We start from the raw sequence: 25,875 nt of genomic DNA, 5'->3' as shown, positions 1-25,875 counted from the left end.
ATTTTTTTTAAAATAGAAGTCACCCATATGCATAAAAGATTTTTTTTTTAAATGTAATATGTCTTCCAAAATTCATTGTATATTTTATTGTTTGTTTGTTTTTGTTTTTCTTGTTTTTTGCTTTTAGAAAAAACATTACTTCTAAATTTGTCTTGAATTTACATATAGCACAAACTATACTATGTTCAGATTTTTAACCTATAAATCTGCATAACAGTAATATGAAATAGTGAATTTTGTAATTTAATGCATACAACAGTTCTGTTTTCCTTGTTGGATGGTATTGGACATTCTCTTGGGATATCATGTTATCCGTGACCCAAATGCTCACTGTAATTGCGCTACAAAGTGAAAGAGATGCATATGCTCATTGTACCATCTGGCCCTGTTATTCTGAGCATTTAGACTTGCAGGAGACCTTCCGTCACAACAGCTGCTATACTGTCAGCATAGTAATATGATGAGACATGCTGGCTGACATGAGAGTAAGCCTTGTGGCCAAGGCACTTGCCTGTGAAATTAATGTTCAGCTATGGATAAACATGGCCAAGTTATTGTAGTTGTGATGCGATTACATTAATAAATGGTTTTTAACAACATTTTTAGAGAAAATCATAGTTTTAAAATAATTTAAAATATGCGGGTAATAAAATTTACATTGTATGAAAATATTGCTTTGATATTGCATAGGGAGTAAGGGCTTCAAATACCAACATAGAGCTCCATGCTAATTAATGCAAGTTCCTCTGAGAAGTGAAGGTCAAGTTCTATATTGATATATATATTGCTTTTTTATATCTCCCAGCATTTCCCAGAGGGTTTCGGGGACAGGGACATGAGAGAAATGATGGTTAGCGGGTGCACAGCAGGGAAATAGGGGGGGGCATGGTCATTGGTCTGTCGTGGACCAGGCTGGGAATAGGTGGAGTTAATATTGATTTCAAGAAAGAGATATTTGTACTTCACTGTATAATACCAGTGCAGGCTAATGTGCACTGGTATTACAAGTTAACAGCAAGTCGCATTGCTGGGAAGCATAGCACTCACGAGAGTACACTTCCATAGGCCCCAATGGGAGCCTCGTTCTGATTCCGTCATAGACGGCATAAGAACCTAAGCACAGAGAAGAGGGTAAGTAGTGCAGTGATTGCAGCATTAGTAAATATATATGTATATGCTGATATACATATATATTTATGTGTTAAAATGTGTATATACACAGATTAACACATAAATATATATGTATATAAGTAGACCGGATTTACCATCTGCATATCTTCCAGCAACGTGGTTAACCTCAACAAAAAGAGGTTGCTTTAAGAGTGCAGGATGCACAACATGTAATGGGTTAACACAGAGCCCTTCCGTGGTCTAACAAGAAATATTGGATCAAACACAGAGTAACATGCACAACCAAATTCATTGTCTATTTGCTTCATTGTGTACGTCAGAAAAATGAATGATGATTTGCTAACAAGAATGGCAAATCATCATTCTGCTATAAGAACTGCCATTGAGAAGGGGGACTCTATACAACCCGTTGCAAAATACTTCGCCAAAGAAAGACACAATGTGTCTGATTTAAAATATATTATAAGAGACCACATTCCTAAACCCCCCAAGGGGTGGGGATAGGGAAAAAAGTTATTGCAATGTGAATCAAGATGGATACATACTTTGGATACCCTGTACCCTAAACACCTACAGTGACATGCATTGTTTTCTATAGAAATGTGGTTTAGTACATTATGATAGAATGATAGTCTTGCTTTATAGTAGTTCAACTTTTGCTTTTGTAATCTTGGGTAGATAGGCCAATAATTACGTACTTTTTGTTGGTAAGTAAAGGGATAGGAATGTATAAATAATATCTGTATGAACACAAATACGATTTATTTCAGCTCTATATAGTACTTATGAGGCTGATTTTATGTATCAGGGTTAGCCGTTTTTAAATTTGGTTTGTCTTTCCCACATTGGTCTATGTAGGATGTAAACTAATTGGCATGTCCTACAGAAAAGTGTTGAGTACACCAAGGTGTGCATTGGGCAATATAAATATAAAAGGTAATACATCTAAAATATAATTCTAGGAAATGTTGATTGTCCTTTAAATATGATAGCTTTTCTGTCCAGCTTAGTCCTAAATATAAAGCGTATTAGATAGAACAGATAATAATATTATTAGTTGAGATCTCTGGTATAGACCAGTGCATTACAGATATGTAGCAGGGTTGATCTGATATAATTTGATATCGCTGTTTTGCTGATTAGCGTATTGTAATATGTGGTAGTTTGATCAGGTTGTATTAATTTGATTACACTGATATGTACGAAACATTATTCTGACATGTTTGATGCTTGATCTTATTGTCAATTGACGGAATTATATTTTTCATTTTGTTTGCTTTTAATAAGTTGTTGCCTCTGTAGTTCAGTTTGCACATGCGCAGTTGCGCAAGGAGGTTGACGATGTTGTTTTGGTATGGCATGGCAGATCAATGGACATGAGGTGTGTATATAGCTTGGTTTAAGTGGTATGTTATTGTATACATTTTTTGTGGTTTGATAAAGGGGGAAACCTCGAAACATCCCGAATAAACAAAGAGTTTATAGGATAAGACCGGAGAGTGCTGTCTTTTGTGAAAATTTTGTATGGATATTATACATGCACCCTGGCAGTTTGGAACTATTTTAAGTTAACGAGAGTGCTTGGTTCTGGATTGATCTATCTATATTATATATATATATATATATATATATATATATATATATATATATATATATTTACTGGGAACACGCAGTTCCCATATATCCCAATGTAAAGGCACTTTTCAGTGCCGCTTGTTTTCTAACACCCCACTCCCACCAACTTTAGACCCCAAAAACAGCCTAGTGCAGTTGTTTTTTTATTAATAAAAACTATAATGCGCTCTATTTTTAGGGAATTTAAGTAGGGTGACCATATTGCCACTTTAAAAAGGGACACATATGAAAAATACATATGTCAGGGTTCTTATGCAAAACATTTCTTTAAACAGCCCTGAAAACAGCCCTGACATATGTATTTTTCATATGTGTCCCTTTTTAAAGCGGCAATATGGTCACCCTACATTTAGGACACTTTTAGAAAATTAACAAGAGATTGGATTTCTAGATAATTTTCTCAGCGCTAATTGCTAACACCAACTTGCTGTAGCAATAACCAGCCACTTGTAATGGCTGTTTAATTATTGTGCCCCCGCAAACGGGCAAATTTGACAGTTTGCAGGTGAGCGATAATTTAGTGCTCCACTTGTAATCTAGCCCTTTATTGGTTGCTTGTCAAAGATTTTTGCACTTATAAAGAATTCTATCAGCCAATCAGAATTGAAGGGACACCATCTTGGATGACGTCATTTAAAGGAACCTTCATTCAGTCGTAGCCATGGAAAGAAGAGTATGCTCCGCGTCGGATGTCTTGAAGATGGACCCGCTCCACGCCGGATGGATGAAGATAGAAGATGCCGTCTGGATAAAGACTTCTGCCCGTCTGGAGGACCACTTCTGCCCGGTTGGATGAAGACGTCTCCCGGTAGGGTGATCTTCAGGGTGTTAGTGTTAGGTTTTTTTAAGGGGGGATTGGGTGGGTTTTAGAGTAGGGTTGGTTGTGTGGGTGGTAGGTTTTAATGTTGGGGGGGGGATTTGTCATTTTTTTTACAGGTAAAACAGCTGATTACTTTGCGGCAATGCCCCGCAAAAGGCCCTTTTAAGGGCTATTTGTAATTTAGTGTAGGGTAGGGCTTTTTTATTTTGGGGGTCTTTTTTATTTGGTTAGGGGGATTAGATTAGGTGTAATTAGTTTAAAAATCTTGTAATTTGTTTATTATTTTCTGTAATGTAGTGGGGTTTTTTTGTACTTTAGATAATTTTATTTAATTTAGGGAATTAATTTAATTATAGTGTAGTGTTAGGTGTAATTGTAACTTAGGTTAGGTTTTATTATACAGGTACTTTTGTATTTATTTTAGCTAGGTGGTTATTAAATAGTTAATAACTATTTAATAAGTATTCAACCTAGTTAAAATAAATACAAACTTGCCTGTAAAATAAAAATAAACCCTAAACTAGCTACAATGTAATTATTAGTTATATTGTAGCTAGCTTAGGGTTTATTTTATAGGTAAGTATTTAGTTTTAAATAGGAATAATTTAGTTAATGATAGGAATTTCATTTATATTTATTTAAATTATATTTAAGATGGGGGGGGTTAGGGTTAGACTTAGATTTAGGGGTTAATAACTTTAATATAGTGGCGGCGACGTTGGGGGCAGCAGATTAGGGGTTAATAAATGTAGGTATGTGTCGGCGATGTTAGGGACGGCAGATTAGAGGTTAATAAAATTTAACTAGTGTTTGCGAGGCGGGAGTGCAGCGGTTTAGGGGTCAATATATTTATTATAGTGGCGGCAATGTCCGGTTCGGCATATTAGGGGTTAATAATTTTTTTAAGTGTTTGCGATTTGGGGGGGCCTCAGTTTAGGGGTTAATAGATAGTTTATGGGTGTTAGTGTACTTTTTAGCACTTTAGTTAAGAGTTTTATGCTACGGCGTTGTAGTGTAAAACTCTTAACTACTGACTTTTAAATGCGGTACCAGGCTTGACAGGAGAGGGTCTACCGCTCACTTTTTGGCAGACTCATAATACCGGCGCTATGCAAGTCCCATTGAAAAAAGAGGATACGCAATTGACGTAAGTGGATTTGCGGTATTTCCGAGTCTGGCCCAAAAAGTGAGCGGTACACCATTACCTGCAAGACTCGTAATACCAGCGGGCGTTAAAAAGCAGCGTAAGACTCGTAATCTAGCCGTTTATTTGTTAAGTTAAAAAAAACACCTTTAAATATATTAGTTACCATTGACATGAAATTAACTGTTTTGTTTTACTTTTGCTTTGGCCTTGTATGTTTTGCTTCCATCTGTTGAAACCCCAAACGTTTTTCATTTGTTTTTTACCCAATTAACCACAATTAAGTACCCTGTACGTTGCAAGTTCCCAGGAATTTAAAGCCTTCCTAAAGTGTGGTTCTCACTGCATAGAGAAATAGCATGGTACGAGATGGTGTCATTAAGGTGTTATTGTATAGTTTTTGCTTTTATATGTTTTTTTAATTCAAAAGATTTTGCAAAATGATTTGGTGGTTTCACATAATTCATTGGAATTGGTTTAAAACTGATAAAATTCTCCAAGCTACTATATGATTTTTTTTTGGTAATTTTTATGGCAGATTTCAATAGTATCAATGAAAGAAATGAAAACTGTCACTATGACAATTTAGTTACTGAGGAAACAGACCTATAAAGTCCGGTGCTACCCCACTGTAATAGATTTCAATAGTAGGCATGATTTGAAGAGCATTGGTTTTGGTAACAGATTTTTTTTTTCTATTGTGAACAAACTTTATTTAATTTTAAATCATAACAGATATAGCAATAATGTATTTAAGCAAAATTTAAACTTTTTTTTTTTTCTTGCTGAATTTCGAATAATTTGGTGTTTTATTTTAAAAATCAGAATAATGTTAAATTCAAATTTTGGTGCTGTTAAAATTATTTGCTTAAAAGAAAATAATCTAAGACTTTTAAATCACCTGATTAGTTAGCAGTTTAAAAGACTTACTACAGGGTATTTACTGAGCTAAAAAAAAATCTACATAAAAGGGTGATTCATATACAAACACAAATCTACAAACTCTCTAACACCAACAATTTTTAAACATATTTCATTTAAAAAAAAAAAAAAAAAACTAGTAGCAACATATTTTTCTCTGTTATGTAGTGAAAATTGCTCTGCAGATTTATATGAATTGAATAAATACAATTGAATACCTTGTGGCAAATCTTGGTATGTTTGCCCAAAATGTTAAAAAACAAACAAAAAAACATGCAGTAGCCCCCTGGGGCTTATTACTCAATCCCATACTGCCTGCCACCAGTTAATGTCAGTATGAGCACCATATAACCTGGACAGAACTTTTTTGCAGCCAGGAAGTAACTAGGGATGGGCGAATGTTTCTAAAAATTCGAAATTTAAAAACTAATTTTGATACATTCGTTCCTTCGAATCGAGTTTCGAATGTTTATATAACATTCTAACATTCTATTTTCGAATTTTCGTTTTCGAATTTTTCAATAAAATGCGAAAATATTTGTTTGAATAATAGAATGTTTAGCTATGTATTCATTCAATTTCGAAATGTAATATTCGAATTTGAATGTGACATTCAAATTCGAAATAGTATTTCTAGTCTACAACTGTGTCTAATAATTGTAATATTCGAATTTCGAATGCTACATTTGAATGTCACATTCGAATTTGAAATAGTATTTCTAGTCTAATACTGTTTTAAATGTAATATTCAAATTTGAATGTCTCACTCTAATTCGAATGTCACATTCAAATTCGAAATATTATTTCTAGTCTAATACTGTGTTTTTTAAATGTAATATTCGAATTCGAATGTGACATTCGAATTCGAAATAGTATTTCTAGTTTACAACTGTGTTTAATAAATGTGATATTCGATTCAAATGTGATATTCGTTTCGAATGTGCCATTCGAATTCGAAATAGTATTTCTTGTCTAATACTGTGTTTTATAAATGTAATATTCAAATTTGAATGTGATATTCGATTCGAATGTGATATTTGAATGTGAAATTCGAATTCGAAATAGTGTTTATAGTCTACAATTGTGTTTTATAAATGTAATATTCAAATTCGAAAGTGTCATTCAAATTCGAATGTGACATTCGAATTTGAATGTGACATTCGAAAACAGTAAATAAAATTCGAAAATCAAATTTTTAAGAATATTCGTTTTTATCAACATTCTATTATGTAAATCGAATTTCTACAATAACATTCATTCTAACATTCGAATTTGAATATAAACTCATTCGCCCATCCCTAGAAGTAACATGAATTCAGGCTACTTGGAACCAGGAATTTTCCAACACTTAAAATAAAAAAGCATTTCCTGTAAAATGTATGTGTATTTGGAATATTTGCATGACCACACTAACCTACATTCTAGCCCAGTAAAATGTTCAGGCATGCCTGTAATTCTAAGAATCTTTTGGACTTGGTAAGATACAGTTTTTCTTATGATGTTGGACCACAGTAAATCCACTAATTCCAAGTTGTATTTACCAATATCAGTATCATCAAAATTCACCAAATATCTACTTCATTTTACATTCATTTTCAAATGGACATCAACCAATCATTTCTTGTTAATAAATTAGAAAAATTCCCCATGATAATTTAAAATTATCTTCAATTTGGATTTGATGGAACATTCTCAACAGTAATATCTAATTAAATCAGAACAGAGTCCAATATATGAAATAATCATGGTCTCTCTATGAGCAATTACAAACATGAAATATGTCTCCTAAACTGTTATGACCTGTCTTAGAATCTGAAATTTAAAATAAAGCAGGTATTATTATTATTATTACTATTTATTTATAAAACGCCAACAGATTCCGCAGTGCTGTCCATGGGTACAAAGATAAAAGTACAGTACATAACAATATAAAAGACACCAGACAAAGTTTAACAAACAAATACAGGGGGAATTGAGGGCCCTGTTCCCGTGGGAACTTACAATCTAGGTATCTATAATATTATACGTCTTTAAACCATAAAATACTAAGGATTAGATTACAAGTGGCGTGCTATTTAGCGTTCACGCTCAAGGTTTAAACTTCACTAGAAGTAAGCTTTTTATGCATGTCGGAGAGCATGCATATTACAAGTTTAAAGTAAAACGTTTGTGTGCGAGTGAAACCCGACATGTGTTAACTTCCGGACATTGGATATCGCAACTGTACTAACGCCTTCACCCTGTAGACTTCAATGGAGAGCATAGAAGAAGAAAAACTAGCACTTATCACTTGCATGCTAAACGACAGGAGTTATTATTATTTCACATTCCAATGTTTTTCACATACAGGACAAATGTTATTTCTTTTACAAAGATATGACGAGTCCACGGATTTCATCCTTACTTGTGGGATATTAACCTCCTGCCAACAGGAAGTGGCAAAGAGCACCACAGCAGAGTTGTATATATAGCCCCTCCCCTTCCCCTCCACTCTCAGTCATTCTCTTTGCCTGTGTTATACTAGGAGGGTCAATATATAAGAGAGAGGCGTTCTTACACTGTGTAAAATACCTTTTTACTATGGGAGTAATCTGTCCTGTTCCAAAATTGGAACAGGGACAGGGGTTTTACTCAAACCTATTTGTGGTCCCCAAAAAAGAGGGAACGTTCAGACCCATTTTGGACCTCAAGTGTCTAAACAAATTTCTAAGAGTTCCATCATTCAAGATGGAGACAATTCGAACGATTTTGCCAATGATCCAGGAGGGTCAATATATGACCGTGGATTTGAAGAATGCTTACCTTCATATTCCAATCCACAAAGATCATCATCGGTTTCTAAGGTTTGCCTTCTTGGACAAACATTTTCAGTTCATGGCTCTTCCTTTCGGGTTGGCCACAGCACCCAGAATCTTCATAAAGGTTCTAGGGTCTCTTTTGGCTATTCTCAGACTGCAAGGGATAGCAGTGGCGCCTTATCTGGATGATATTCTGATTCAGGCGTCAACATATCATCTGACAAAATCTCACACGGACACAGTGTTGTCTTTTCTAAGAACTCATGGCTGGAAGGTGAAAATAGAGAAGAGTTCACTTGTTCCACAGACAAGGGTTCCTTTCTTGGGAACTCTGATAGACTCGGTAGCCATGAAAGTATTTCTGACGGAGGTCAGAAAATCAAAGATTTTGAATACTTGCCGAGCACTTCTGTCCATTCCTCGGCCATCAGTGGCTCAGTGTATGGAGGTAATCGTATTAATGGTAGCGGCAATGGACATTGTTCCATTTGCTCGCTTTCATCTCAGACCACTGCAACTGTGCATGCTCGGTCAGTGGAATGGGGATTATGCGGATTATCTCCAAAGATAACTCTGGATCAAGAGACCAGAAACTCTCTTCTTTGGTGGTTGTCGCCAGATCATCTGTCCCAGGGGACTTGTTCCGCAGACCCTCGTGGGTGATAGTGACAACAGATGCCAGCCTTCTGGGCTGGGGTGCAGTTTGGAACTCCCTGAAGACTCAGGTGGAGTCTCTACTTCCAATCAATATTCTGGAACTGAGAGCAATATTCAATGCGCTTCAGTCGTGGCCTCAGTTAGCTTCGGCCAAATTCATCAGATTCCAGTTGGACAACATAACGACTGTGGCATATGTCAATCATCAAGGGGGAACAAGGAGTTCCTTAGCGATGATAGAAGTATCCAAGATAATCAGTTGGGCAGAGGCCCACTCTTGTCATCTGTCAGCGATCTACATCCCAGGGGTAGAGAACTGGGAAGCAGATTTTCTAAGTCGACAGACTTTTCATCCAGGGGAGTGGGAACTTCACCTGGAGGTATTTGCCTCATTGATTCTCAGATGGGGCAGACTGGAATTGGATTTGATGGCATCTCGTCAGAATGCCAAGCTTCCAAGATACGGATCCCGGTCAAGGGATCCTCAGGCCGAACTGATAGATGCCTTGGCAGTACCTTGGTCTTTCAGCCTAGCTTATGTGTTTCCGCCGTTTCCTCTCCTCCCATGCATGATTGCTCGAATCAAACAGGAGAGAGCTTCAGTGATCCTGATAGTGCCTGCATGGCCACGCAGGACTTGGTATGATCTAGTGGACATGTCCTCTCTGCCACCGTGGAAACTTCCGTTGAGACAGGACCTTCTCATTCAAGGTCCTTTCCAACATCCAAATCTAATTTCTCTGCAACTGACTGCGTGGAGATTGAACGCTTGATTTTATCGAAGCGAGGATTCTCTGATTCAGTTATCAATACTTTGATACAGGTTAGAAAGCCTGTCACTAGAAAAATCTATCATAAGATATGGCGTAAATATCTTTTTGGTGTGAATCCAAGGGTTACTCATGGAGTAAAGTTAGGATTCCTAGTATTTTGTCTTTTCTCCAAGAAGGATTGGAGAAAGGGTTATCAGCAAGTTCCTTAAAGGGACAAATTTCAGCTTTGTCAATTTTGTTTCACAAACGTTTGGCAAATGTATCACATGTTCAGTCTTTTTGTCAGGCTCTATCTAGAATTAAGCCTGTATTTTGACCTATTACTCCTCCCTGGAGTTTGAATTTAGTTCTTCGAGTTCTGCAAGGGGTTCCGTTTGAACCTATGCATTCCATAGATATTAAACTATTATCTTGGAAAGTTCTGTTTTTGGTTGCTATTCCTTCTGCTCGAAGAGTTTCTGAGCTTTCAGCATTACAGTGTGATTCGCCTTATCTCATATTTCATTCTGATAAGGTGGTTTTACGTACCAAACCTGGGTTCCTTCCTAAGGTTGTTTCGAATAAGAATATTAATCAGGAAATTGTTGTTCCTTCCTTGTGTCCTAATCCTTCTTCTAAGAAGGAGCGTCTGTTACATAACTTGGACGTGATCCGTGCCTTAAAGTTTTACTTACAGGCAACTAAGGATTTCCGTCAATCATCTTCCTTATTCATTGTTTATTCTTGGAAGCGTAGGGGTCAGAAAGCTATGGCTACCTCTCTTTCTTTTTGGCTGAGAAGTATCATCCGTCTGGCATATGAGACTGCTGGACAGCAGCCTCCTGAAAGAATTACGGCTCATTCTACTAGGGCTGTGGCTTCCACATGGGCTTTTAAAAACGATGCATCTGTGGAACAGATTTGTAAGGCTGCGACTTGGTCGTCCCTTCACACTTTTTCCAAATTTTACAAATTTGATACTTTTGCTTCTTCTGAGGCTATCTTTGGGAGAAAGGTTGTGGTTTTCCACAAGTAAGGATGAAATCCGTGGACTCGTCATAGCTTTGTAAAAGAAAACTAAATTTATGCTTACCTGATAAATTACTTTCTTTTACGATATGACGAGTCCACGGCCCACCCTGTTCTTTTTAAGACAGTTTTTCTTTATATTTTTTGTAAACTTCAGTCACCTCTGCACCATTTAGCCTTTCCTTTTTCTCTTCCTATACCTTCGGCCAAATGACTGAGGGTGGAGGGGAAGGGGAGGGGCTATATATACAACTCTGCTGTGGTGCTCTTTGCCACTTCCTGTTGGCAGGAGGTTAATATCCCACAAGTAAGGATGAAATCCGTGGACTCGTCATATCGTAAAAGAAAGTAATTTATCAGGTAAGCATAAATTTAGTTTTTTATTGCAAAAACATATTTCTATATATCTGTATATACCTATACCTGTATATCTATTCTTATAGATATTCCTATATATATAGGTAGATATAGATAGGTATTTATATATATATATATATATAATATATATATAATGTTAATCTAAAATAGTTATCTATACAGGCATAGGTATGTATATATATATATATATATATATATATATATATATATATATATACAGTATATATATATATATATATATATATATATATATATATATATATATATATATATATATATATATATATATATATATACACATTTAAAATAAAAACATGTGAAATATCCACAGTCAACTCAAAGTAAAACACATAATTACATTTTATGGCATTATTATTTAGAGAAATATATATATAAAATATTTTTTATAAAAATGTATTTGACTATTTTTTTTATCAGATAGTGTTTATATGAGTGTAACAGTTTATTTAAGTATATTTATGTTGTGGGCAACTTTTTGCTCTTGCATTTGCATTTACTTCCAACTTGTAATAAGAGTACTATTTCTGTTGCAGGCAAAAAGCCAAAAAACAGGTATTGATTATAGCATCACTTGTAATCTAGCCCTAAGACCTTAAATCCCATCTGATAAGCTCATTAATAGGCAACAAATAATTTGCATGTGTTCAAGCTCATATTTGGGATATAAAGACATTCTTAAAGGGCCACTTAACAGATTAATGGCATAATCAATAAATGCATAATAAAAAGACAATGCAAATGAACTTAGTTTGAATTTAAAATCAATAGTAGATTTATTTCTGACAAATTTCAGTTACCTTCATTTTCCTTCCCACTAAATGATGTGACATCTATCAGCCAATCTCAAAATACATATACGTATATTCTGTGAATTCTTGCACATGCTCAGTAGGATCTGGTGCCTCAGAAACTGTGCTTATAAAAAGATTGTGCACATTTACATAATAGAAGTAACTTGGAAAGTTGTTTAAAATTGTGTGCTCTTTCTGAATCCTGAAAGTTTAATTTTGACATAGTGCCCCTTTAAAGGCTATTTCTTTTTTGCTGAATTCGCTTTCTTTATTAACCACCTGTATTCTTTCAACTTTGAGGTATATCCAGCTAAACTTCAGATTTGATGTTCCTTAGAGTTAAAGGGACACACAAGTGCAGTAAGAAAATGCACTAATGTAAATAGATTAAACTCCTGGATAAAGGGCCTGATTCTCTAAAGCTCTCTGGTCCTGCAAGATTATCTAAGATGGCTTATCAGTATTGTGAGGTTCCTCAAATAACTTTAGGAAGACAATTTTTATTTTGAAAGATGTTTATATTGCTATGCAGAGTTCTGGATCTGAATGAAAGATGGGGGTAGCTAAGCTTGCGGGCTTAGACCCGAACAGAATAGCTCCTCATTAATTTCAGATAGGGGCAGCTACTTCTGCATCTACTGTAGGCTTGTCATCTGGCAATATCTGTAGGTTGGGAAGGTGCTGGTCTAACAGGTTTAGGCTGTATGTGAGACCCTTGAGCTCTGGTGGGCATGTTGTTGGTTGTTTGGAGTTCAGTTTCTCCTTCATTTGTATTATGTTGCATTTTCTTGCAGGTGGTTCGAGTCTTGCGAGTGGTTCGAGTCTGGTTGGTGGACATTCCTTCATTCATTGGGCTTCCATCTGGGCCCTGAAAACATCTACGGGGCAGAATTTGGGATTCCCTGCTGCCAGGGCGTCACTTAGGTGGTTGGGTCGAAGGGTTTGTTGTAAAAGGATCTCCCCTCTTTGTTACAGGATGCCCTTAGGAGGTGGGGTAGACCAGACATTATCATACTGCATGTGGGAGGAAATGATGTGGGGGCAGTTCCTGCCCTTGAGTTGATTAAGATCATCCAGTCAGACTTAATGTGGCTCAGGACCTTGTGCCCTGGGGTGGTCCAATTTGGTAGCATGCCTTAGATGGTGGTACATAGGATCTTCCGGGGCTGCTTACAGAGTCCGGATAAAGATCAACCGGGTGGTGGATAGGGCCGTGACTGAATCAAACAGGTTTATCATTCAACATGACAACATTAAGGCTGACAAGAAGAGTTTATTTTGATCCAACAGCGTTCATTTGAATGATGAGGGTCTTGATATCTTTGTAAATGACCCGAAGGTTGACTTAGCTTCTCGCCTTTAAGGCAGACGCTGCTTGTGGTGGCTTGGTTGGCGGCAAGATACATGTCTGTTTCTTGTGGCAGCAGGTCTGGCCCCTTGTATTACATCCTTGGGCTAATTAAATGGGCTGGAGTAATGGCTGGGCCAAAATGAGGGGCCTTAAATCCTAAGTGTCTGCTTAGGGTGTCCTTCCTAGTAGGTGAGCAAAGGGAACATCTTGCAAACCCTGTTTCTGGCTGTGGGCGGAGCATTGGGGACTCTGCTGCACCTTCTGTTGCGGGGTCTTGACCTCTTGTCTAACTTGAGGAATTTTAGTGACTCGCCTTGCCGCAATCCACAGTTAAGTCAGTTATGTTTTGTCATGTTTAATAAACGCGACCTGTCATGGTCTTTCCTTCATACCTGGTCTTGAGTCTTATTTATTATTAATTGTTTGATAACTACAAAGGTAACACCCAACTAGAGCATTAATTCCTTATATATATGTTGCAATCCAATGCTCAATAAAAAAGTTTTTCCTGCCCATTTATCAAGCTCCGTACAGAGCTTGAAGGGCCGTGTTGCTGGCGAGTCTTCAGACTCGCCAGAAACACAACTTATGAAGCAGCGGTCACAAAGACCGCTGCTCCATAACCCTGTCCGCCTGCTCTGAGCAGGCGGACAGGAATCGTCAGAAATCAACCTGATCGAATACGATCGGGTTGATTGACACCTCCCTGCTGGTGGCCGCGAGTCAGCAGGCCGCGAGTCAGCAGGGGGCGGCGTTGCACCAGCAGCTCTTGTGAGCTGCTGGTGCAATGTTAAATGCGGGGAGCGTATTGCTTTCCGCATTTAGCGAGGTCTTGCGGACCTGATCCGCAGTGTCGGATCAGGTCCGCAAGCCCGTTGATAAATTGGGGCCTTTGTGTGATCTCTTTCCATGCCAGCAAGTTTTCTGTAACCATTCACAGTCAGCCCTGGACCATTATGTTTTTATAATTTTGTTTCCAGTATTTACCTCTCTTTTTTTCACACTCAGGGTTGTCCACCCTCCAGTATCTTTATTTGCCCAAACTTTTATATCTGCTTTAGAAAATTTCCCCCCTTTTTTTGACAACATGTAAAATCATTTATTACTTTTATTATTATACTCTTGTACTCTTATTTAGTTAATAATTTTGATGTATCTGACACTTTAAAGGGACAATAAATACTTTGAGAGGATAATATAAAATGATAAACTATACAAATAAAAAAAACTGCAATATACTTTCATTATTTATTTTGTTTCCTTTTCCTGTAATTTCATTCTGTAATTGTGAGCTTTTCAGTTCCTGTTAGAAATAGAAGTGCAGAACACTGTTGTATTCCACACAGGTAACCTAAGTTACAACATGGCAGCTCCAATTGTTTTATAGACACTGAAACAGCTAATGAAACTTTAAAAAATATATTTACATGTTATTTTTAGACTAATCTTTTCTTTGAATGCATCATTCTATCTGGAATTTATTTAGGGCAAGATTAAAAGTCGAGCTGCAAATTAGTTGGGAAAAAACACTGCGCGCGTTATGGCTTTTTTGCATTTGGGGTTGCGCAGCTATTACAAGTTGCAAAATAACTTATTTTGCACACGCGTAAAACCGCATAATCCAAACAGCCAAATCACATGCGCGTTCACGTATTCCCCATAGAAGTCAATGGAGAAGACAAATCGAAAAAACCCCCACTAAAACCATAATCTGTTGCGTAAAGCCCATGACTTATTCTCCTTGAAATGTGTACATGAAAATGTGAATATTTCATATTGTGAAAATGTTATCGTAACGGAATATGTTCTATTTATTTATAAATAAATATTAATCTTTATATGTGATTCATTTTGGACTGATATATCTATTTATAGCGAGATATGTATATAAATATATAAATGTCTATATATCTTGAGATCTATATGCAAATATCGCTCTGAAAATCCCTCTGAGATATTGTTTAATGTGCATAAGATGGTAATGTAAATTTTTTTCATTTTTTGCATAGTTAAACATATCTCTATATATATAAATCCATGTTTTTCTATGTATGTGTATGTATGTCAATGTAAATCCCTGTGTCAGCTTCTTATTTCTAACACCCGAGATCTCCTATCTTTAAACCCTTTTGTGTGCAATATTTTTTTAAATAATTTTTATTTGACAGTGCTAATTTGAGTGTAACTGTATTTTGTAATGTATTTTTAAAGTGTTTCGTGAAAATTTTATGTTGCGCAAAACTGGTAAATACAGCTCTTCGAGTGCGGAAAGGATTGTTGCGTAAAAGGCAAATATGCGCGTAATTGAGATTTTCCAAGACTTGTAATAGCTCAGAGATGGCGGATGAGTTGCAGGGCATCGATCTTATGACCGCTGCTTCTTAACTTAAGTTTCAGACGGAGCTGAAACTTCGGGGGTAGATTGCAGCACCCGCTGCTTGATAAATCTACCCCGTAGAATTCACATATTTGCAAAAAGTTGCTGAAAGTATTAAGCGAGATTGAGTGTATGAAGATGTTTTGTATGAAGAATATGTTGTACCACACTGTATCACGTAAAAAAAAAGTGTTTTTTATTCAGTAATTACTACTCCTATGTAAAATTTGTCAATTCCTTAGTCGGATCCCTTATTTTCTTCAAAAAAGTATGCAACCCTAAGTCAGATATTGTCCTCAGATGAACTTGTACTCTGTAGTTTATATAGGATTAGGAAGTGATATTTGCTTTGCTGTGTTATCTATCATTATACCAAAGTATTTCCTTACATGTTACTTAATACATATACTAATAGATTCCAGGTTTGCCATCAAATCCACTTCCTCAGCCAATAAATAATTGAAAATGAGTATCTATATCTGATTACTTCCAATGACTGTTACCCTTTATTACTATAAACAAAATCTTTATATTGAAAAGTCTGTGAGTAGCATAAAAACATTCTATTTAAAATGTTTAATTATAATGCAGTTCAGATACTGAAGTGCATCATCAATCTCTTTATATAATACTAGTCCTAAAGCCCGTTTACACGGGCCATTTTTTGCAGGGTACAGCGGTCCCACCCCTTGCGCTCTCTCCCTGCCCCTCTCTTTTGCTCTCTCTCCCCCCTCTCTTTTGCGCTTTCTCTCCCCCTCTCTTTTGAGATCTCTCTCCCCCCCCCCTCTCTTTTGCGCTCTCTCTCCCCCCTCTTTTGCGCTCTCTACTCCCCCTCTATTTTGCGCTCTGTGATAAGTGACCATCTCTCTGTGGAATAGTGATATAAACATTGATGTGTAACTCTAACGTTATAACCATAAACATACATCTACAACCAAATGTGCTTCGCAAAAGTGAATAAACAATTCCCTACTCGCACATGCACATATTCTCAAGTACACTAATCCGACATGAAAATATGAATATTCCACATTCCAATGTTCTTCATATGCAGAATATGGGACACGAAAAGTATTGAAGTATAATGCACCATCGGAAGCAGTTGATAAACAAAATTGCTTCCGACAGCATATTTATCATTTGCGACCTCGCGTAAACCAAATTATAGCTCAATGGAAGCAAGCTTTTTGTTGGAATACATACTCCTTCACAAAAGCTGATACAAGTGGTGACTGTATCAGCATAATTATCTAAATTATCATTGCTATTACCAAAAATACTCTAATCGGTGGATTAAAGGCAATCTTTTAATTTATCAGTATTATCCTTTGTCCATAAATTGTCAGGGTTTTTACCTGTTTTGTTTGCCATGTGCTGCTGGCAGCCATTTTACTCACCTCTCTTGCAGACTATGGTGCATTGTGGGGGATGCTGCTCATTTCCTGCACTTCCTTTTATGGCCAGACTGGTGTGCATCATCCATGTGAGACAGGATGCAGTCTCAGAATTGTGATGTCATCACAATTATTTAAAGGGCCTCTGGTGTGATTATTTTTGCACTTCTCGTCTCAGTCTGATTCCTGGCACCCTGACATTACGCAAAGGCCATGAATCCTGATGGTGCTTATAATCCACCTATACCTGCCATAATTTCCAGGATAGATGAACAGGATCACCGCTTGGATCAATTTGCACTAGCCCTGCAAACCCTGCTGACTCGCACTGCACATTTGGACCAAAATGTCCCGCAAGTTATGGCTGCTCCTGTTTCCGCTGCTGCACCTAGTCCTACCAGGAGCATGTCCAGTTCTGTACCTCTACCTCAGCGATATGGAGGTGATCCTAATCAGTGCAGAGGGTTTTTGAACCAGGTGGGCATTTACTTTGAGATGTTACCTCAGGTGTTTCCCTCTGACAGAGCTAAGGTGGGATTTCTCATCTTGTTACTCTCTGACACAGCTCTTGCCTGGGTTAATCCCTTGTGGGAGACTAATAAAGCTGTGATTTCAAATTGCCCTGAATTTGTGGCCTCCTTTCGAAGGGTATTTGATGTTCTGGCTCGCTACTCCTCTGCTGCTAAATGACTCATGTCCATTTAGCAATGTACAAGATCTGTTGCTCAGTATGCCATTGAGTTCCGTACACTTACCACTATCCTAAAGCCGCAGGTCACCCAGGCAAGAACCAAATGATTTGATCTGTCACTCAACAATTCTGGTGGCCAGGTCTTCGTTCTGATGTTGCTGCATATGTTGCCTCCTGCTCAGTTTGTGCACAGAATAAGACTCCTCAACGTCTTCCTGTGGGTCTTCTTCAACCTATTGCTAATGGTGAGCGTCCTTGGACACATCTTTCCATGGACTTCATTGTCGAGCTCCCTGTTTCCAATGGCAATACTGTTATCCTTATGGTGGTTGACCCTTTTTCTAAAATGTCACATTGCCTTCCCTTGAAGAAGTTGCTTACTGCTCAGGAGCTTGCTTCAATTTATTCCCAGGAGGTCTTCCATTTACATGGGTTACCCAAGGAGATAGTGTCAGACCGGGGTAGCCAGTTTGTCTCCAGATTTTGGCGTTCCTTTTGTGCTCAAATGGGGATCCAGCTTTCCTTCTCCTCTGCATATCACCCTCAATCCAATAGGGCTGCGGAACGGTCTAATCAAGCTCTGGAACAGTTCCTCCATTGCTATGTCTCAGATCACCACAATAATTGGTCTGAACTGTTACCTTGGGCTGAGTTTGCTCGTAATAGTGCTATTAATGCTTCCTCCAAGTTATCCCCGTTCATGGCGAATTATGGGTTTCAAGCATCCTTGTTGACTGATTCATTCATGTCTAAGGGTATTCCGGCTTTGGAGGAGCATCTCCGGCAACTCCATTCCATGTGGGTGCAGATTCAGGATTGCCTTCATTGTTCTATGCAGCGCCAAAAGTTCCAGGCTGATCGTAGGTGTCTGCCCGCGCCTTCCTACCAGGTTGGTGAGAGAGTTTGGCTGTCCTCCCGCAACTTGAACCTTCGTGTGCCTTCCATTAAACTGGCTCCCCATTATGTTGGTCCTTTTTGAATACTCCGACGGGTCAATCCTGTGGCTTACGCTCTTGACCTTCCTCCTGCAATGCGCATCTCCAATGTTTTTCATGTCTCCCTCTTGAAACCATTGGTTTGTAATCGGTTTACCACTGTGTTGCCTCGTCCCATCCTATCTTTGTTGACAACCATGAGGAGTATGAGGTCAGCAGCATTATTGACTCTCGTATATCCAAGGGCCTGCGTACAGTATTTGGTTCACTGGAGGGACTACGGTCCAGAGGAGTGTTCATGGGTTCCCTCCTCTGATGTTCATGCTCCCGCCCTCCTCGGTGCCTTACATGCCCGTTTCCCTAATAAGCCTTTTGTCCTCCCGCGGGGGAGGGGTCGTTGAGGGGAGGGTAATGTCAGGGTTTTTACCTGTTTTGTTTGCCATGTGCTGCTGGCAGCCATTTTACTCACCTCTCTTGCAGACTATGGTGCATTGTGGGGCTGCTTCTTTATTTCCTGCACTTCCTTTTATGGCCAGACTGGTGGGCATCATCCATGTGAGACAGGATGCAGTCTCAGAGTTATGATGTCATCACTTATTATTTAAAGGGCCTCTGTTCAGTATGCTTTGCCTTTGCGTTGTCTCAGACCTGTTTGTGAGAGCTCCTGTATATTACCTGGCTATCTGACGTCCCTCCTGGTTCCTGATCCCTGGCTTGTTCCTGACTCTGCTGTTCTCCTTGTTCCTGATTCTGGCTCGTCTGACTACTCGCTTTGGCTCTTGACTCGGCTCGTCTGACTACCAGCTCCGGTTTTTAATTCCTGGCTTGTTATTTGACTTGTGGACTTTTTATTATTTTTTGCTATTAATAAAGGTGTGATTATTTTTGCACTTCTCGTCTCAGTCTGATTCCTGGCACCCTGACATAAATGCACTGATTTTACTTCAGGTTTGATAAATTTTAATTTTTGCTTATACTAAGGGACAAGATGAATAAGGGAATGATCAGAACTGCCAATAGGAGCACAAGAAATAGCCTGATATGCATTTTCAATTACACAATAGCAGTAATCGAAATCTTTCCCATCGGGAGTTGAACATTTAGGGCCAGATTACATATGGTATGTAATGCTCCCATTTGAGTGTTAACTGCCCTAGAAGTAAACTTTTTGTGTGCACCGAAGGGTGCTTGTATTACAAGTTAAAAGTAAACTGTTTTCGCTGCTGTGATAACTCTACGCATGTAAAAAGCTGAATTTAGAAAATTACATGCGCAATAACATATTCCACCATAGAGGTCAATGGAGCAAAAAAGTTGAAAAAAACACCCTACTCGCAAGCAAACCCGATCGCATATTCTCAAGTGCGCTAACCTGACATGAAAATATGAATATTTCACATTCCAATGTTCTTCACATAGCAGAATATGTTCTATTTTTTTCATAAATACATATTTCTATATATTAAGGAGATCCTACTGAGAGAGGAAAGCTATTGGATATACCTCTTAAACTCAGTACAACCCCATGGCCTTAATGAGAATAACAATTTCTTTACATATTTATAATAAGATACGGGGCTGATTTATCAATGTCTGGCGGACATGATCCGCTGTAGCGGATCATGTCTGCCAGACATCACTGAATGCCGACAGCATACGCGGTCTGCATTTAACATTGCACAAGTGGTTCTGGTGAACTGCTTGTGCAATGCTGCCCCCTGCAGATTCATGACCAATCGGCCGCTAGTACAGGATGTCAATCAACCCGATCGTACACGCTCGCGCAGATTGCAGACCACAGCCTCAAAGGAGGTGTATGAGTTAAGGAGCAGCTGCTTCTTAACTCCTGTTTCCGGCGAGCCTAAAGGCTCGCGCAGAAACAGGGTGATTAGGGGCCATTTGGCCGTTGTTAAATCGGCCCCATAATATGAAATAATAATTTTATTTCCTGAATTTTGAATAGAGGAGAATTCCATCACCTATCTATTTAGTAACACACATGGTCACTAGTACACTTTGTAATGTCACTTTTTTTTTTATTTGGTTCACCCATGACAAGATAATATTGAAACCACTAGTTCACAGGTTTATATAAGCTTAACATCATTTAATTCTTTCAGTACTTATATCAATAGATATATATATATATATATATATATACAGTATATAAATATATATATATATATATATAACCACACCTACAACCCAACAGGTCACTTTAGGTTGATTTCTATTTGCATATTATATAATAGTATATTCATCTCTGTCACACCTACTTATTAATTTGTTTATATCTTCAATAGGTGCTGTTTTGACAAACACCTTATCACATTTAGATATATTAGTCACATATCATTACCTCTCCTATCCCATTATAAACCTAAAGGAAATATTAAATGTTATATTATATAAAACGTTATATATTATATAATAGTATATTCATCTCTGTCACACCTACTTATTAATTTGTTTATATCTTCAATAGGTGCTGTTTTGACAAACACCTTATCACATTTAGATATATTAGTCACATATAATTACCTCTCCCATCCCATTATAAACCTAAAGGAAATATTAAATTTATCTTTATTACCAAAATTAACCAGTACCAATATTCAAAATCCATAAGGCAATGCCTTAAACTTTCATAAGGAGCCATAATTGTAACTCTACAATTGCCACAAGCATTCATTAATTACTCACTCTATTTTCAGATTTAGTTTTTCTATGTAAGTACATACAAATTAATATAGATATAGAAATTCCTATGAACGCAGATGATGCTCTCGATACCAGTTAGAGAACTATCAATCGTAGGATGGTGCCGATATTGAAAGGATTCGATTCGCTAAGTCATTATGGCTAATGTCATACAAAGCTGCGTCAGACGTGGTGTCTCCACTATTAATAAAGTCAGGGATCCGGCAAAACATGTTGAGGGGAGCGGGTTGGTGGGAGGTCTAAACTGTTTTTAATACTTAAGGCGAGAGAAAAGGAAACAATGGCACTACAGGTGTTGTGTCCCACTAGTACAATTCTATATTGTGCCCCTATATAAATTTAGGGTTTGTAGATATTTAGTGTTAGAGAATGGGGACCGTGGTGCTGTACATAAGCAGAAACATAACTGAAAAAAGATTCTAATGCATAGCATTAGAGAAGTATGTACATGAATAGCACTTAACAACACAATAGAATACTAAGCAATAGGGTTCTATAAAGACACAATTTGTAAACCTCCAATAGAAGGGGTAAAACTTAACTTTTAATATAGTATCAAATTAAAAGGACAATGTTCATTAAAAACACAGTGTGATAAAATGGCTGCTGCAACAATATATGTAAATTCTCAATAAGTATTTACCTCAAGGGGGCCAGTAAGAATCCAACCACTTATAGTGAGTACCGGGAACCCAATTAATCTGACTTTATTAGTAAAGGGTATACCCTAAGTACACATTAATAGTGTGGTATAAGGTCAGATGAGTACTATGCTGACTGAGTGGGGGGACAAGAGGAAGCACAGAAAAATATTGTCTGTTATATCATAGTGCTAGTACCATAGTTATCAGTGGATATACATAGGTTATAGGTGATTGACTTTAAGCACCACAATTGCAGTGTTATGTTACAACAAAGACTAAAGTGGATCAAGAGCTCCTGGTATTGGCTACTATAAATATAAATGCTCCCAAATGTATAGAGTACATTATCTAAATAGGAACCACATTCCAAATACTATCATATTGGAATTAGGCAGACTGTATTATTTAGTAAAAGGTATAATAGTACTATTGCTTTATATGGTGATTTAGTAGCATATAAGAAGCTGATGGAACTTAATGTATGAGTTTAGTTATTAATCACCGTTTCACTGATCACCTCTCACTATTATATTATACTATGAGTTCAGAGATAGCAATAGTAAGTTAATGTTTTAACCGTGAATTCAGGTGAATAAGGAATAAGGTGAGACTGTATAAAAATTCCAAATGGTAGGTGTATAATCATACAATTAAAGATCGGTAGTGCAGACTAAATCACCATCCCCTGGGGAGATTCCTGGAGCTAAGTATAATTCAAATACTCGGTACGATAACACTAATGCTGTATCTATAACTGCAAGCTATAGTAACGTAATTATTTATGTTATTAGCTATGTAGCACATAAAGCGATAAACTAGATATATATGTGTTAATTGTTAGACACCGCCTAACTTGCCACCTCTCACCCTTGAATTACGTTATACATTCGGCAATAATCATTAGAAGCCTTTACAACTAATTCTAGTGAGTAGGTGGCAGGGCCGTGTAATGAATTCCAAAAAGTAAGTTAGTAATCAACTTTGTCGTCCCCCACTGAGAAGTCAGCTTCACCGACAATATAATAAACCACAAAGGCAATTATTTTTAGCTAATTGTTAATTGTTAGTTTAATACTATGTACGGCGACACAAATCGTCAGCCATTAGTTACAATTATTTCTATCTGAGGGAATATACTTCAAATGTAAAGGGAAGGTAATACACATTCACACATCTGCAATTAAAAGAGGAAACAACATGTCCCTCTAGCCCTGACATGTTTCGCCTTTCGGCTTTGTCAAAGGTGGGGTGGCCGCCTTCATACTGGATATTTATAGGCTAGATATAACCCTATGACGTTAGGTTATCTCAACCTCCTGATTGGCCCCTGCTACGGTTTATGTGATAGGTCCATTTAGGGTGTGTGTGTGACAGACCGGACTCGGTCGAATGTATCGACACTGTTGCCTAGCAACTATATCATTAGTTGATTTGTCTGTTGTGTCATGGCGCTTAAGAGGGGGGATTTATAAACAATTACCGGTGGATATGGAGATCTTATTCCCTGTGTATTTAACCACTTGTTTCAATCTTGTGCATTGGTAATGAAGGATCCTCAGTATACATGCTTAATTCCAATCTGAATATGTACAAGTATATGTCACCTTGTACTGGATCCTTGTGAACACGCTCAGTTATTTCCTACCAAAGTGTGGATAAGATTGGGTCAGAGTCACAAGAAAAATAGAGCAGTCTAGATCTCTAAGTTGGACTTACTCATAATAAAAGATCCATATACTATTACTGTCAAAATTCATGGGGAAAGGTAGACACCGTACTTGTTACCAGCCTGAGGTTAAGAAGCAAGGGCAAATATACGACTACATCCCAATAAGGTAATGCATTAGGGGTTCCTATGTTAGTGTCTTAATATATCCCTGACTAATATATTCAGGGGAAAGTGGAAAAAAGGGGGGGGGGGGGGATTATATGATGAAAGTGCACAAATCTGATAAATGCAATGGTGAAAATGAGAACATAACTATTGAAGTTATACATTGAATAAAAGACGGGGTTTAGAAATAGAAAAGAAATAGACCCCCCCTGAAAGACAGGGGGGATGGTGGTGCAGCAATGTGCAGAAAGTATACAGGCTCATCATTTAAGGTATGAGTTCAAGTAAAATGCAGTGAGCAAAAATAAATAATTAAGTAAAAATACCAAGTGTTAAATATAAGTATATGCTTGTGATTGTAACATATTGTTATTATGTTAACTAAGAAAAAGTGAATTTTCATAGGAAGCAGTAATAGTTATTTTGTTCATTGAGCCCTTTGGGATGAACACTATTCAGAAGATATATCCATCTACATTCGGCTCTCAGTAGAGCTTGTTCAAGTTTGCCCCCTCCAATACCAAGTGAGATTTTCTCAATCCCCTGGCATTTAAGGTCTCTGGGGTTTGAATTATGGTATAATAGAAAATGGAAACGCAACAGAGGAAATAATTTTGCCTTCTACTAGGTCTTTCGCGGCATTCTTAATATTTCTGATATGTTCTTGAAGTCTAATGAACAGTTTCCTGCTGGTCATACCCACATAGATCTTAGAGCGGCTACAATGCAGCGCATATATTACACTTTCCGTAGAACAGCTAATTTAACTTTTCATTTTGTGTGTGTATCCAAACCGATCAACAATTGCCACAAGCATTCATAAATTACTCACTCTATTTTTCAAATTTTGTTTTTCTATGTAAGTATATACAAATTAATATAGATATAGAAATTCCTATGAACGCAGATGATGCTCTCGATACCAGTTAGAGAACTATCAATCATAGGATGGTGACGATATTGAAAGGATTCAATTCGCTAAGTCAATGTAGGAAGGCGTGGCTAATGTCATAAAAAGCTGCCCAGACGCAGTGTCTCCCCTTTTGATAAAGTCAGGGATCCGGCAAAACATGTTAAGGAGGGAAGCGGGCTGGTGGGAGGTCTAAACTGTTTTTAATACTTGCAGCATTAATCAGCTAAAATACATAAAAATATATTTATTAAAGTAATTTTGGCGCACAGCCGTGAGGAATGGTCATTATTAAGCTGTGGGAAACTATAAATAGTAATTTATTCACTACGCTTTACTAAATTATTTATTATGTAGCTATCAGGACACAAGTATGGTGGTACAACCAAACTTAGCAGATCCTGTATCTGACAATTTTTTACTCTATGTGAAAGATCACTACTTTTTGTAACTCAGTTTCAGACTGCTAAAAGAAAAAAACTTTACAGTTTACTGTGCAGTTAGCACTAATGCTCTGAACTGCAGAAAATTACAGCAGGCTATTACTTAAAGGGACAGTCTACACCAGAATTTTTATTGTTTAAAATTCCCCAGTTTTGCATAACCAACACAGTTATATTAATATAGGTTTTACCTCTGTGATTACCTTGTATCTAAGCCTCTGCAGACTGCAGTTTAGCCAATAAGTGCAGACTCCTAAATAACTCCACGGGAGTGAGCATAATGTTATCTATAAGACACACATGAACTAGTACTGTCTAACTGTGAAAAAAATTCAAAATGCTCTGAGCCTTTTGAGCCTGCCTAGGTTTAGCTTTTCAAAAATACCACGAAGGGAACAAGGCAAATTTAATGATAAAAGTCAATTGGAAAGTTGTTTAAAATTGCATGCCCTATCTGAATCATGAAAGTTTAATTTTGAATAGACTGTCCCTTTAACT

The sequence above is a fragment of the Bombina bombina genome, chromosome 3 (assembly GCF_027579735.1).
Source record: "Bombina bombina isolate aBomBom1 chromosome 3, aBomBom1.pri, whole genome shotgun sequence".
Lineage (NCBI taxonomy): Eukaryota > Metazoa > Chordata > Amphibia > Anura > Bombinatoridae > Bombina > Bombina bombina.
This window is presented reverse-complemented; position numbering follows the sequence as displayed.